Raw genomic sequence first — 14,586 nt, 5'->3', positions numbered from 1 at the left:
CCAGCCAAAGCTATTTAATTTTGCTCACATTCAGTTTAAACCTGCAGAGGCTGATTTGCGCCTGTAGGTACATCACGAAAAGCAAGTATGAGTCATTTAGCCAGTCTCCTCACAGGGGAACGGCAAAGACGAGGCGACACTTCGCTTTCTTTTTCGATGCCTCTGATGAAATGAAGGGGGGAGTGAAAAAAAAAGAAAAAAAAAAGAAGAAGAAAACTGCAAACTCTGACGGTGTGAGTCAATTCTCACGTAGGCCACTACACCCTGGTCGTCTCTGTGAAATATGTGCAACGGTATGGGGTCCTATATTTAGACATCAAATCGTTCTGTCACCATTCTGTTCCTGCCTCTTTCTCGCACGGTTCTATTTTTCTTGTTCCCTGTCACCTAGTATCATTGGCAATCTGAGGTGCACATGAACAAGAAGGAAGGATAAATCCCAAATGATGATGGCGACTATCGTTCGAATGAAAGGGAGCATTCCAAGGATTTAGGAATCTGCTGGTTCAGTTCGGATCTTTAAACGAGTAGCCGCACTTAACGTGATTCAGAAACCAACCCGACGACTTTTGTTTGTTAAAATAGCACGTATTTTACACGCTTTTTTTTTTTTTAGGGGAAAAAGAAACTTTTTAAATTGATTTTATTCCGGTAAGAGAAAAGACCAGATTGCAGTCGAGCACTAAGAATAGGGATGGAGAATCTGAGTTGCTGGCAACAGTAAAAAAGTATGTATTTTATAGTGTTGAAATACCACAGTCCTCTTGACTGAAGGACATCTAATCAGCCCTGGATTTTCATACCTTCCTGCTGCTAATCTCAGGCACATCACTAGCTGTCTGGAAAAGCTTTATACAGGCAGTAAGAGGACACAGATAAGAGGGAGAGCGTGATGACCATCTACATAATCCAAAAAGTGAACTCGGGGCCAAGTTAGAGCCCACTCAGAGGTAATGACAGTGAGAGAATGGCCAAGGCCACAGAATAGGAGAGAGAGAGAGAAAGAGAGAGAAGGATTACCAAGGCCTTTTTTGGGGGGGGGGGGGTTCTTTTCAGGGCACATTTTGAGAACAGGTCTGATGCATCATCTCCAGCTCAAGCAAGTTTGTTGAAAAGCGTTCGTTTATGAATACAACATTGCAGTGGAGAGTGATGCGTCGCATTGTGCCGGAGACACAATAAATTAAAAATGTGAAAAATGTGCTCCATGAAAGGTGATGCACCCGTAGATAATTCAACTTCACGTGCTGGCTTCACCTGTAACCTTGGTTCTGATATTTCAGAGCTGACATCACAGAGGAATGTTGAGTGAGACCCCAAGTGTGTAGTCAACAACCTGTCTGTTTATTTACAGTATGTACAAAAGAAATCTACAGCACTTCACAATAGAGAGCCTGAGGTACTGGCTGAAAGAGCTTTATAAAGAATGACTGTGGTGGAGTGTATTAGTTTCTCTCCTTGTCTTAGTCATTTTAATGGCCGATGATACACAATGAAAGCACAGCACACACTCATGAAGTCTCCACTTGGGCAAAGTTAGCTCACAAATCTGCAAATACTTCCTTGCTTTTGGTGTGCTTTTTTTTTTTTTGAACATTTGCATACATATGAGTCTAATTTGACTGGGAATTATAGCAGAGAGAGAGAGAGAGAGAGAGAGAGAGAGAGTACTTCCATTGCCAGAGAGCTTTACATGGATGAACAGTGATGTAATGTATGACCTTCATTCATGAGCAACCCGCAATTTCTTTACGTATTCTCTATATGTCTTCTCATCTTTTCTCTCAGAGAGTTCAAATGTTGAGCACAAAAACAGACGCTGAATGACCGAATGAGAGTCAATGTGTGAGAAGAATGTTACCTTATAGACATTACCAGACTATTCATACATCCTGGCTGGATCCACTTATACATGACGCAGGGGACGTCTTCGCTCTCTCTCTCTCTCTCTCTCCCCCTCTCTCTCTCATTCTCTCACTTTTCTCACTCTCATGCGTTCTTTTTTTTTTTCTTTTCCATCTTCTTGTGGACTCTGTCCCTGAAACGGTGAGCTTACACAATGTTGCTAAAGGGAGTGCTTTCTAAAGGTTACATAGCGTGACACAACGCTGAAATTCTGGGGTTACTTATAACGCAAGGGCTGCTAGGATGGAGAAAGGTTTAATGGTTATGCTCATAAACTATAAATGACATAAGAGCACTCTGAAAAATTACTGTCTTTACTAAGTCAAGATAAAGACAAAATAAAGGGAGAGTAATCAATAGACCACAAAATCATTGCAAAGAACCAGACCTTCTGTGGTAAACTGTTTATATGCCTCTGCACTCCGATTATCAATGATTAAATGTCTGAAATTGAAATAAAAAAGTACTATTCAGACCAGTCATGTCAAACAAGTCCTAAGTAAATACTGAAGCGCATTCTAAGACAAATTGCATAAGTGTAGCCTTGGACAAATTATATTGAAAAACGTCAGCTCCAATGCGTATTAGGAAAAAAAAAACTGCACTTATTGTGCAAGCAGTTTGACTGGAAATAGAATTGAGTTTTTGATTGGTAGTATTGTTCTGAATATTGGACAAGTGATGTTTCACGGGAACCCTTATTACACTCAAACAGTCATACGCAAAATGAATGACAAGCGCATCTAAATATGTATGTGAGACAGCTGAAGACGCTAAAAACCATGTTTCTGACAACTGTTTTTCTACGCCTTCCTGAGTTTTTCTTTGTTAATGGGAAATGTTGTCATCTTTGGAATATATATATATATTTATATATATATATATATATATATATATATATATATATATATATATATATATATATGTATATATATTTCTGGAAGTTGTCAAGTCCTGTCTTTTGTTGGTGGATGTAAATCATGCAGTAAGAGTCCACAGAGGGACAGCGGTCAGCAAGATGATTGATAGGTTATGTGCGTCACAATGCCGTACGGAAAGGTCAGCAGGCCCCCAATGAAATGCCAAGGGGGCTGGATAACCATTACCATCCATCTTACCATGAGGGAACCTTGGGGGAAGAGGGAGGTGGGGGGGCATTAGGGAGGCGGGGGGGAGGTTGGTGTTAGTGGAGACTGGCAGGGGGGTCATTACGGGAGGGGAGTTAACGGTCGGATGGTTCTGGAGCAGCACAATGGAGCTGAAGTTTCTCCTGTACTTTATTTGTGACCAGTCCCCCTCAGTGCCTCAAGCTCAAGCAATAAAGGATGGGTGGAGTCAAGCCTGTAGCGTTGCCAAGCAAGGAGGAGAGAAAGAAGGGGAGGGATTAAAAAAAAAAAACAACAAAAAAAAGAGCAGTATGGTGTATGATATGGGCACTTATGGTGCTTGGTCTCCTGGTGAAAAAAATAATGAAACTGATCCCCCCCCCCCTTTGTGTATCATCTCCTTTTGCCGGTGTCTCTGCAGACAGCATATGCCTGCAAAATATCATCAGTATAATGTGATGGTGAAGGTTCAGGAAGTTCGTAAGTATCAGGTATAATTGGATTAACCTTTTCATTTGTGTTAGAAATACTTGTTAATCTTTTGACAAGTGAAGAGGAATAGCCTGACAGTATCCTTATGTGTGAATAAGCTTATATTACCTAGTTATCCTAGACAAACGAACTGAAGGTACATGATCATGTCTCAATGTGTGACAGTTTTACAGGTTCATCAGTTATTCTGGGCTATGAAGAATTACTACGACCACTGTTGTCATAATCAAGATAAGTAGCTTTGTGTGTGTGTGTGTGTGTGTGTGTGTGTGTTCATATACATTTATTTCTGTCTGACTCAGACAGTGGTTTTCCAACAGCCAGCTCTGTGTGATAGCTGACCCTGTTTCCATGCGTAATGGCCTCCAGCTTGTGGTCTGTGATGATTGGCTGGCACAGAGTGACCAATTAAAAACTCAGATAAAGAGCCCTGCTGCTAGAGTTGATTGGTAGAGACTCCTTCTGTGATCAGCTTCGGCAGGAACTCAATGCATCCTGGCGGCCTGACGCTTTTGATCTCTGACTCTTTGTCCTATAAATATTTTTTTTCCCCTTGGCCCCTTGACCGCAGTCTGCAGGAAATATTCTCAATTGTTAGACTTAATGTCATGCCGAAAATTACCGTCACATAGTTTTGCGTGACCTTGCATATATTATGACTCGACAGGTTAGGGTTTAACAAGCAGCCAAATCACACTGTCAGGATCGTGCCTGGGAAAAATTCAAGTGCTCAGTGACTCCTTGCATTCCTCAAGCCAAATGAAGTGATGTCCTGACTTTGTGCCGATATGAGACACTTGGATATTAGAGTCGATGTCAACACTGTTGCCCGCTCTAATAAACAACACAAACGACTGCTTTCCATACAAGGGTCATTTCATTACAGAGGAAAATGGCTCGTTTCTGTACACTGTGTCTGCTGCCCATTCTCAGAAGTGGCTGGGTAACAGAAAGGCAAAAGTTTCCTGACAGAGTGATTCAGATGAACCACAATCCATTTTGATCAAACTTCCATCATTCTTCCATATTTGAGGATACTGTTTAATTGATGGATCTTTTTGTCACAGCAAATTGATCCTAGCTTGGCCAGAGAATCACCTAATCTATCCACATTACAAATTCCTTTCTATTAATGTAATAGGAATCTCAGCTCTTTAAATCTGATTACTGACTACTCAAGCTTATCTAATGAATGACTCCATGTCTCATAGTATTACTAGGACAGGACCCTTAATTTAGTTACTGCACTCAGTTATGGAGTTTTGGCTGGACTATAAAATCATTTTAACTTTTTCATCTGTCTGTGATTTCTGTGTATTTTATTATCGGGAGAAAAAAAAATATGAAAAAAGTGGCTTAAATAGTCACGTCTCTTGCATCATTTTTTCTCAAGCCGCATTACGCAATTTCCTCAGCTTCTTAATCTACGGCGGAGAAGTTTTGTGATCTTAGTTAAAAATGTATTCTATTGTCTCTAGAACATAGAGCCTAGAACAAAATAAGAAATCTAGATCTATTAAAACACAGCACTTGTTTCTTCGTTTACAAAACTCGGACGGTAGGACAACTGGTGACGGAATCAGCGCCAATGCCACATTTTTTTTTTTTTTTGTCAAATCTTGCATTTCTTACTTTCTTTCTTTCTCTCTTTCTTTCCTCCTCATCATCACTGACTGACAGTGATGTACGGCGAAGTTTGTATTTCCATCCTAATACCCCGAAGAAATGTCTCTCTGGACAATGTTTATCTGGATAAGCGAAGATGCAAATGATGCTAAAATATTCCACCCTGGAGTCCTGTTCTCTGAACTGCGATTGACACTAGCGCTCTGTGCATGACACACTCGAGTAAGTTCAAAGGAGCTCGATCTGACAGGCGCTTCAATGCTAAGAGGTTACTTGGATTTTGCCAGATGATTTTTTTTTTCTCCCATGAAATTAACATTTAATGGGATGTGAAAATTAACCAAACAAATTACTTGACTTTTTTTTTTTTTATAACTTCATGAAGGGTTAGAAATGATAGTTTATGTGAAACAGCCAAATGGTTGCTGTGACTGTATAAAGCATAATCAACGCCTAGATTATTTTGACTTTGATTTTTCTCAGGCCTCGAATCAGAATCCAGGACGCTTCCCCAACGACTGCAGTACATGGTATAGAGGTCCTTTATTTCAGATTGTGTTTGTGTAGCTCAGAGAGTTTTTCTAACCTTCTTTCATCAGTTTTTTTTTTTTTTTTCTTTTCTGAGTGGCAGCAGTCCAACTGAGTGCTTCCAGCCATGTTAGGATCCGCTTATTTTCCTTGAAATTTCCTTTCCTCGAACATTACCGAGATTAGATCTACGACCAACACTTGCTTGGACACAAGTGATGTGTCTTAAAAAAAAAATAAAACCGTATTATCAAGTGCTCACAGCTCGTCACGTCAAATGGATATGCCGATAAATAGGCAGATATTGTTTTAATGCTTAGCGTGCTGTTTCTTACCACTCTTCTATGAAGCTGCAGTATTTTTTGTGTATGAGTCTCTGTTGAGCATTAAATATTCTGTCTTTCTCACCAGTAAGCTCATAAATAGTTGTTTGGGGACCACTGTAAACCAGGCTCCCCCTCTGTAGCATCAAACGTGACTAAGTCTGATCAATATTTCATTCACATCTCCATAGATAAAAAAACACTCCAAAAACAGACAGACAGACTCACACACAGACACTAACACACACTCATGCGCGCACGCGCACGCACACGCACACACACACACACACACACAAAAACTCCAGTTTGTGTTTCTTAATCCATACGCTTCATGCATCTGTTATGGTCAGAAGTGACCTGCAAGCTGTGGAAGGCTTCAAAGACTTGCATTTCAACCCGGGTCAGATCTGCATGCTACATACACAAGAATTATCTGCAACACCATACCTATATCTTCTTACAGGGGATTAAATCTCTCCAGACTGTAACAGAAGAAATCGATCGACTGTTTGGATGTTAAGATGAATGGATGAAACCTCTGTAGAAACTCCTCAATAACTCAATCAATATGGTAACTGATAATCAATGCGCCGTTTCATCCTGGAAGCTTTCCTTATCGTTTTCTTGTGAGATGGATTGCTCGAAAGAGCTCTGCACGTTTGATAAGGTTTGGTAAATAAAATTCTCCTGGTGTTGAGGACCGCTAAACCCTTTTCTCTGGGAGTTGTGTTGAGCTCCCTCTGTAGGTGAAAAGGGGCAGTGCAAAAAATGTACTACTCTTGTGTTTGAAGGGAGAGAATACACCGCAAATACATCTTTTTTTCACTCGACATAAAATTAAAGAGATATTTCTCTCCCATTTGGCCACTGTAGCAGTTTAAAATATTTTGTATTGGCGGGGGGGGAGAAGCCTTTTATGTTTGGTGCTAATTTCTGAGCAGCGCCCATCGTTAAAGAAAACACTTTGAGCTAAGAGCTGTTTCATTTCTACAGAGGATGCCTGTGCCCTTTTTGTTGTCTATCCAAAGCAACACATATCACCAGGGGTCAGCTTTCTTAAAATGAATCATATTTAAAGCGACTGTTTAATCCCCCCCCCCTCCCCTCCTTCTTCAAAAAAAGAGGAAAATTGAGTGAGTAAGACTGAGAAAAAAAAATATTGCAGAGAGCTTACACATTTCCACAGAGGATTAAATGAGAAAGAAAGCCGCTCTCTATTCTGTGAAGGAAAATGGCATTAAACACCCCCCTGCTCAGATTGAAATGTCAGTCTGTCTCCTGTCTGCCACAGTAAGAGTGAGAAAAGAGGCTTAATGTACGCGTTTGAAACAACAGACTGTTCTTTTTTTCTCCTGTGAGTGTCCAGTCAGACCAGCTTGACTTTACTTCAAAAGTAACAGTTAAAGATCCGGGGCCCTCCAAAAATAATAGCAATAATTATAATAAGAAAGAGTGAGTGAGAGAGAGAGAGAGAGAGAGAGAGAGTACAGATGAAAAGGAGCTATCACCCTTTCTGCTTTAGCTGTGTTCAGGCACCCATCCAAACCTGGGGGGGGCGGTGCCAGGGGTGACCCGCCCCTCCTTGTAAAACAATAAAAGAAGAAAAAGAAAAAAAGTGGGATGGCTTTAATTTCCATCGTAGCAGCAGCATTTTTCAAACTTTGTTCGACTTGCTCCACAAAAAAAAACCCCAAAACAAACCAAAAAAAACTTTACATAAAGTTCCAGGGGCCAAAATAAAAGTCTGAATTTAGATACAATTTGGATGCACAGCAGTAGTCTTTCCCTTTGTTTAAAGCTCCTAGTAAGATGTTGTTCAAGTGTTCACATTTGTAAAGAGCAAGTCCAAAGTCAAGCTTTTTTTTTTTGTAGGATGTATAAACGGATTAAACTAAATCCTTCTTAATGTGTTTGAAGTAAATGCCCTGCAGTCTGTTGACACACCAATCATAAAAATACACACACACACACACACACACATAGACACAGATAAGAGCGGCCAAACATTGAGCAGCACTGTGCATTGTCACATCATGTCATAGACTACAAAACACAATTAACTGAGCCTATCAAATCAAAGTCATTACAAACCAATGTAACCAGGCTTAAATAAATGGAATTATTTTGTGTACGCCATAAATAAATAAGCAAACGAACCGTTTTCCTGATAGACTGATGAACGTCAACACACACTGCTAATTCCCTTTCATTTGCTTGCACTGGACCGAAATGATAAACCTTTAAAAAAAAAATTCCACAGATTAACCAGTCTAATCTAATAATTGTTCGTGCAATATCTCCCACCTTGAAATGAAGCTGAGAATGATCAGTTTTCTGACCGGTCAATAAAATCCACCAAAGCTTGACAGCATATCATAGAGATACCCATAATCAGAGACATACATAACACACAGCTCACAGAGATGATAAACAGATTCTACGCTGCGATAGATCATAAGAGAAACCATAAGATCATGCAGACCTTCACAGCTTATCATTTTGTTTGTTTGTTTGTTTACTTATTTGTTTATTTTGCTTAAAATGACATCTAATCATTCATTAGCCTGCCTATGCTAAATAGACTGAAAAGCATGTCGTCCAAGCTCACCCAGTCTGTGAAGGGAGGTTCCACTCCTGTCGCCCGAACAGCTTGAATCCGAACAGGTTGTGGGTGATGTCAGGATTCTTGACCTGGAGAACCTCTCTGTTAAGTACTGGAATTCAGTTGCGTTTACACACAACCCACTCTCACGTCCTCCCACCCTCCTCTCACTTGCCTCCTCCCTGGGGTGAAGTGAAGAGTCGAGGAAGAGATAATCCAGACATTGTCCCTATATTGCTTATCACCCAAGTACACGCACTCACACGCACACACACACACACACACACACACAAGCAAGGTACTATTCCTTTAAATACACCTTGCTAGCCTAATAACGCAGGTATAGGGGAAAAAAAAAAACGTTCTGAAAATCATACCCAGTTAAAGTAGTCGACTTTGAATCTGTCAGGGAAGAAACTATAACGAAATAAAACGGCCGGTTCAGTTTCACTCCTGATGAAATGTCCGAGCAATAATGACCACGCAGGCTTAGGCAATGTAGCCGAAAAGTGAAGGTGCAGATCTGGTCTCCTTGATCTCAGCTGGTACAGCAGGAGGAAAAAAAGGCTTCTCAGGGGAGCAGAGTAAAGGTAAATCCGCACAGAGCAGCTCTCTCTCTCTCTCTCTCTCTCTGTCTCTCTCTCTCTCTCTGTCTCTCTCTCTCTCTGTCGCGCTCACTCTCCCTCTCTCCTTCTTCTTATTTCTCACTCTCTCTCTTCAGCACTCATGCATCATCCCTCACTCCATCTCAATAGAAAAGATGCACCTGCCTCCTTTCAAACTGTGCCATCCACTTTCTGTCTCTTTTAACTGTCTGTCCCTCTCTCTCTCTCTCTCTCTCTCTCTCTGTCTCTCTCTCTCTCACTCTCTCTCTCTATTTGTCTGTGTGCTGCCTTCCAGAGAAGCAGTGCTTGAGCTGCATGTGTTCAAATCATCACTCACTGCCAAAGCGCCCCACAAAAACGGCAAGCCTCGCTTAGAGGAGAGCTACTCCAAGTCTTTCAGGAAAGCATCTCTTTCTTTTTCAACGAGCTCTGTTCGACTGAGATCCCTGGCCACGCCTCCTGCTCTTCCATTGGCTGAGCTCGCAGCAGGGAGTGATGTGAGCAAGGATAAGAGAGGGGCAGTAGAGGCTGGAAAAAGAGAGGGAGGGGGGAATTCGGGGAGGGGGGAAGTGGAGGAGAGAGAGTCGGAGCTTCGCGAACCCTGGAGGGACAGGCTGGCTAATGAAAGCGAAAAATGCTTTTCTTCCAATGCTTTAGCCAAAAATTTTGTCTGCTACCAATTTGGTTTATGACTCCCAGCAAACTAAATTCATACTGACAAAGTCTAACACTGGTTTCTTAAGGGAGATGCGTCTTTTTGCTCTTTTGCGTCTGATGAATCCGAAAGTCGGCTCCGTCAGTTGATAGCCTTACTCCTCTCTGCTGAATCGGCCACTGAAGAGAAAGAGAGAGCTCATTAAAATTCCAATATCCAGCTCTGTACAATGGATCTGAAGTCGTTCCAAACAGGTACCCAACGGAAATAAAAGAAAAAGGTGCCTAAAGTCCTCTGTGAAAATATTGTGATGAACGATCCTTTTACAACGCTCAACATCCCATGTGGGTGAAGACAGCTGAAGGTTTCTTCTCCAGTCCTCCCACCCTCTTCCAGATGAGGTTGAGCTGGAATAAATGACTCTTTTGAAATAAACATTTTCCCCCTTCAACAAACGAAGGATTAAAGCCCAGCTCTGTTCCGTATTAAAGCGCTTTTTGATATGAAGAAGCAAGCAGGTTGACAGCACATTGAATCCAGGCAATGTGTTTGTCTTTTGTCTCAAAAAAAAAAAAAAAAAATAGATGACTTATGGTACACCCACACAATCCCGATATTTTTAGTGCCGTTGGCTTTTCCCTATATATTGGGTAACGGGGATATTTTTTTATTTGTCATGCATAAAATAATTGTGACAGCCAACTTATATTCATATTTACACTATTGGCACCACATTCTTCTCTTCCCTTCCCCTTTTGTAATAAGTGTCAGAATGCATTCCATTTGAGAGAGCTGTTCTCCCTCTCTCGAAATGGAACTTTTTCAGTCTATGTTTTGTCTTTGCCAGGGCACGATAAAAATAAGATCGGATTCTGTTTGTGCGACAAGCTCAGTGCTCATACTTGCTTTGTAAACTTTACCAGTCCCATGTATTCCATATGAGTAGTCTAAATATCTTATGTTAGTCATACGTTATTGATAAACCCATTCTAACTAGATGATGTGAACAGCTTGGCATAGTTCTGTAGCACAGATATAATGATGAACACGTCATATTGACAGTGAAAAGCACCTTTGACAAATGCCAAGGATAACTGTGGTCCTCAGCACGAGTTGACATAGCTCTGGCCATGTGTTTCGCAAGCGTTCCTTAAAGAATTCATTCCCATGCACACCAAACAGAGAGAAAAACACAAAACAAATAAACAAACAAACACAATTTGTGGAAAATGAGTTTTGCATGCGTAACATGAAGCGGTATTCCAATCATGAAGTGTTTTGGTCCCTCATTTTTTCATCCTCTTAATTTTTTTAATAGAGTCCTGTGTGTGTGTGTGTGTGTGTGTGTGTGTGTGTGTGTGTGTGTTTTTCTTCCCCTTAAGGGTGGCACCAATCAAGGGACAGTTAATATAACAGGTGTCTGGGGGGAACAGTAATAATATTATCATTTCAAATTTGTGCAAATATTCTCATTTGTAGGATCAATGGTCCATTCCATCACAGCGGGGAACACCCTTAAGCAGGTTTTAAACCCTAACCCGTTACCTTCCAGAGAGGCATGAGCTTGCCTTGGCACCGAGAGCACCTCTCTCTCTCTCTCTCTCCCTGTCTTCCCGCTTCTCACTCTCTTTCAATGTCACGACTGTAAAAAGCAAAGACAATTAAGGTGTATAAATATGTAAATAAATGGAGGACACCTCAGCAGGAGTCGAGTAATGACATTTTTGGCCCTCGTTTGGCCAATCCCCAAGTCAGCCTCAAATTAGAAACCTTAATGACAACCAATAAGCCACAGATGGTCAAACTCCGGGGTAGGCAAGTCTCCTGATCTCCTTCTGTTTCTCGTGGCATCACGTTTTTACGTGCCAACGATACATTACCTTGGCAACCGTGGAGGGCTCAGGGGTGTGATCATACCCCATAAGTAGAAGGTCAAGCTGTGCTGCTGTGTCCAGGTGAGCTCATAGCACCCAGTGCATTGTGGGAGAGGCTAACTGGGCCACTCGGGTGATTCATCTTGGGATGCTGTGTGGCAGATGCAACCTGCTGCAATTTGTCTTATGAAGTTGACATAGGAAAAAAAAAAAAGACAAAAACTCCCAGGGTACGATCCCTAGCGAGAGTGCTGGCAGGTTCTTACGGTTGATCTGATCGCCTGTTGTCCACCTGTCCTTTTTTTTTTATTTTTTATTTTTATTTATTTTACCTTCGTATTTTTAAGCGTTAACACAATGTTATTTCATTGATTATCTTGACTGATGGCATTTGAGAAAAGAGCAATAATTTAATAATGGACACAGATAATCTTATTGTGCAATTCGCAATAACGCCAGCCATATCCATTACGTCAATACTGAAAATAATTACATGGGGAAGATACGCCCATTTGATGAAATGAAAGCTAATATGTATGTTACACACTGTAGGGCCTTTCATCACTGGACTGTAAGCTGAGCTATGTGCCGTTAATGTCTTGAGTTACAAATTCTGCTGTGTCTTGTGCTTCACGTTCTTATTTTTTCTCCTTTCTTTGAATAAATCATGATGGGAGTTTTTATGGCGCCATATTTTAACAACGTCGTTTCTTATTTCGTACACTATAAGGGAATCATCTGCTCTTATTATCAGTCACAGAGCTTGTTATGATTTTCATATATTCCGTGATAAAAAATAACATTGATTTTTAAAGATTTTCTGAACTCTTACTAGAGCCTTGACAGAGCAGCATGTCGAGCGTTCGCTTCCAGCCGTTTAAGTGACATCATAGGAAACAGGACTGGTTGGAATAAACGATAACCAGATAAAGAGCCGCTGTATATCCTTTTGTGGTAGGCAGTATACTCTTGTGCAATAGGGAAGCTATTTTAGGGTTATTCCGTTTTTTATTAATATTATTATTATTATTATTTTTTTTTTTTTAGTTTTGCAGGATAACAAAGACAATCTCAACATCCTTAGCAGTAAACTGAATAATAATGATAATAATAATAATAATAATAATAATAATAATAATAAAAAAAAGGAAAAGAAAAAACAAAACACTGCTGCGGCCCTGGTTAATCACTGTGTTTTGTTGGATCCGCTGCTGTGGGTCCGCCCCTTATCAAATAGACTGATCTCAATTTTCTTTAGTCTGTATCTCCTCGTTTTCTCAACGATTATCACTCCACACAACAGAGCCTCTGTGTCTAAAACCAGAGTCTGTTGCCATACAGAAACAGGGGCCACAGACGGAAAATAAGGTCTGTTCAGCCTATAAACCTTTATGGTAGTGAGGGTAGCCCATAATGTGCTTTCATTAATAATGAATACATGTAGCATATACACACATTACTGCCATTACAACCTCCGCTGCTCTGACATATTAATATTTTCTAGACTAATCACTTTGGATGATCATTTTATTTCCACTCCGTCCTGAACTGGCATTTTGACCTTTTTTCACCTGCTTGGTTTTCCTTTTTTTTTTTTTTTCCTTAGACTACGGAGGAGTGCCTCTCACGTGTGCTGTTTCAACCGGAATCTCTCGCTGGTTGTATGGTTAATTGATAGGAATTTTATACCTTGTTATGTTTCAAAGACTTCTCTTATACACCAGGCATCTGGACACATATGTTGAGTGCATATGGCCGGATGGAAATCTCTGAGCAGAAAGAAAGAAGAAAAAAAGAGAAAAGATTCAGCTCTTACACAACTATCTGTCTTTTTCCAGCGAGAACTCTGACAGGGGTCAGAAAGGGTGATGTCGCTGTTGAGGTACATTCGCTGTTCTTAGCTGTACTTCTAATTAGATTATATTAAGTTATAAAAACATTTCCAGAGAGTCTTGGCTGCCGTTCTTCTTTTGAAGAACTGAAAACAGATGTGACAATACATTTGGTCAGGTGAGAGGAGGACATCACAGATATGGTAAATATAAAAAAAAAAAATCTTCTCCCTGAATGATGCATTGACTTGAATAACTTTTGCTGCTCCAGCGCAATAGGAAAGACTTTAAGTAATAATACCAACAAGGCTGATTTAAAGACAGCAGACTTTGGAGGGCACTTTAAAGCGAGTGCTGGAAATCAAATCCCGATAAGGAACCGAAGCTGTGTCTCTGTCTTAGCAGTGTGTGACAACTTCAGTATGTTTGGGAGGGTCTTTGGCACTCCACAAAACCACACCACATGATAACCTTTCGCTCTTTTATCTGCGCGGAGATCTCACCAGACCGTTTAGTCTGGGCTCCTGGTAATGACTGCGGGTATTCAGAATATGATTGGTTTCTCTGAAAAAGAGATTAATCTTGGATAAGCCTGGCATTTTAAAATGTAGGAGAGTTTTATCAAGATTGCTACAGTAGTCAAAGTCTCGTGGATTAATGTTCGTTTTTAAGCATAAACAAACAACGGCAGGCATAACCGTGTGTGACTTTGTCTTTTCGAGTCGATTGTTCTTTTCGTAACATTAAAACATGCTGGTATAATCCACACTTCCTGAAAACTGTTTGATACATTGGAGTGAAGGATTATTTAAGCCCATGGCATTCTGGGCCTGTAGGAACCAGCAGGAAGTGATGATGCAGCAGTTGCAGCATACACGGGGTACATAAAAACCAAATGACATAACAAACTGCACGTAGCTCTCAGGACTAAGAGCTGCTGTTGGTAACTAGTTACGCTTCCTGCTCTGATGCTGAACGCTAAATGCATTATTATGTTTCATTCGCTTTTTTCTCTGTGGTACGTAACATCTTGTCTTG

The sequence above is a fragment of the Chanos chanos genome, chromosome 5 (assembly GCF_902362185.1).
Source record: "Chanos chanos chromosome 5, fChaCha1.1, whole genome shotgun sequence".
In the NCBI taxonomy this organism is placed as follows: Eukaryota; Metazoa; Chordata; class Actinopteri; order Gonorynchiformes; family Chanidae; genus Chanos; species Chanos chanos.
The sequence above is the reverse complement of the archived record's forward strand: the minus strand, read 5'-3'. Positions refer to the sequence as shown.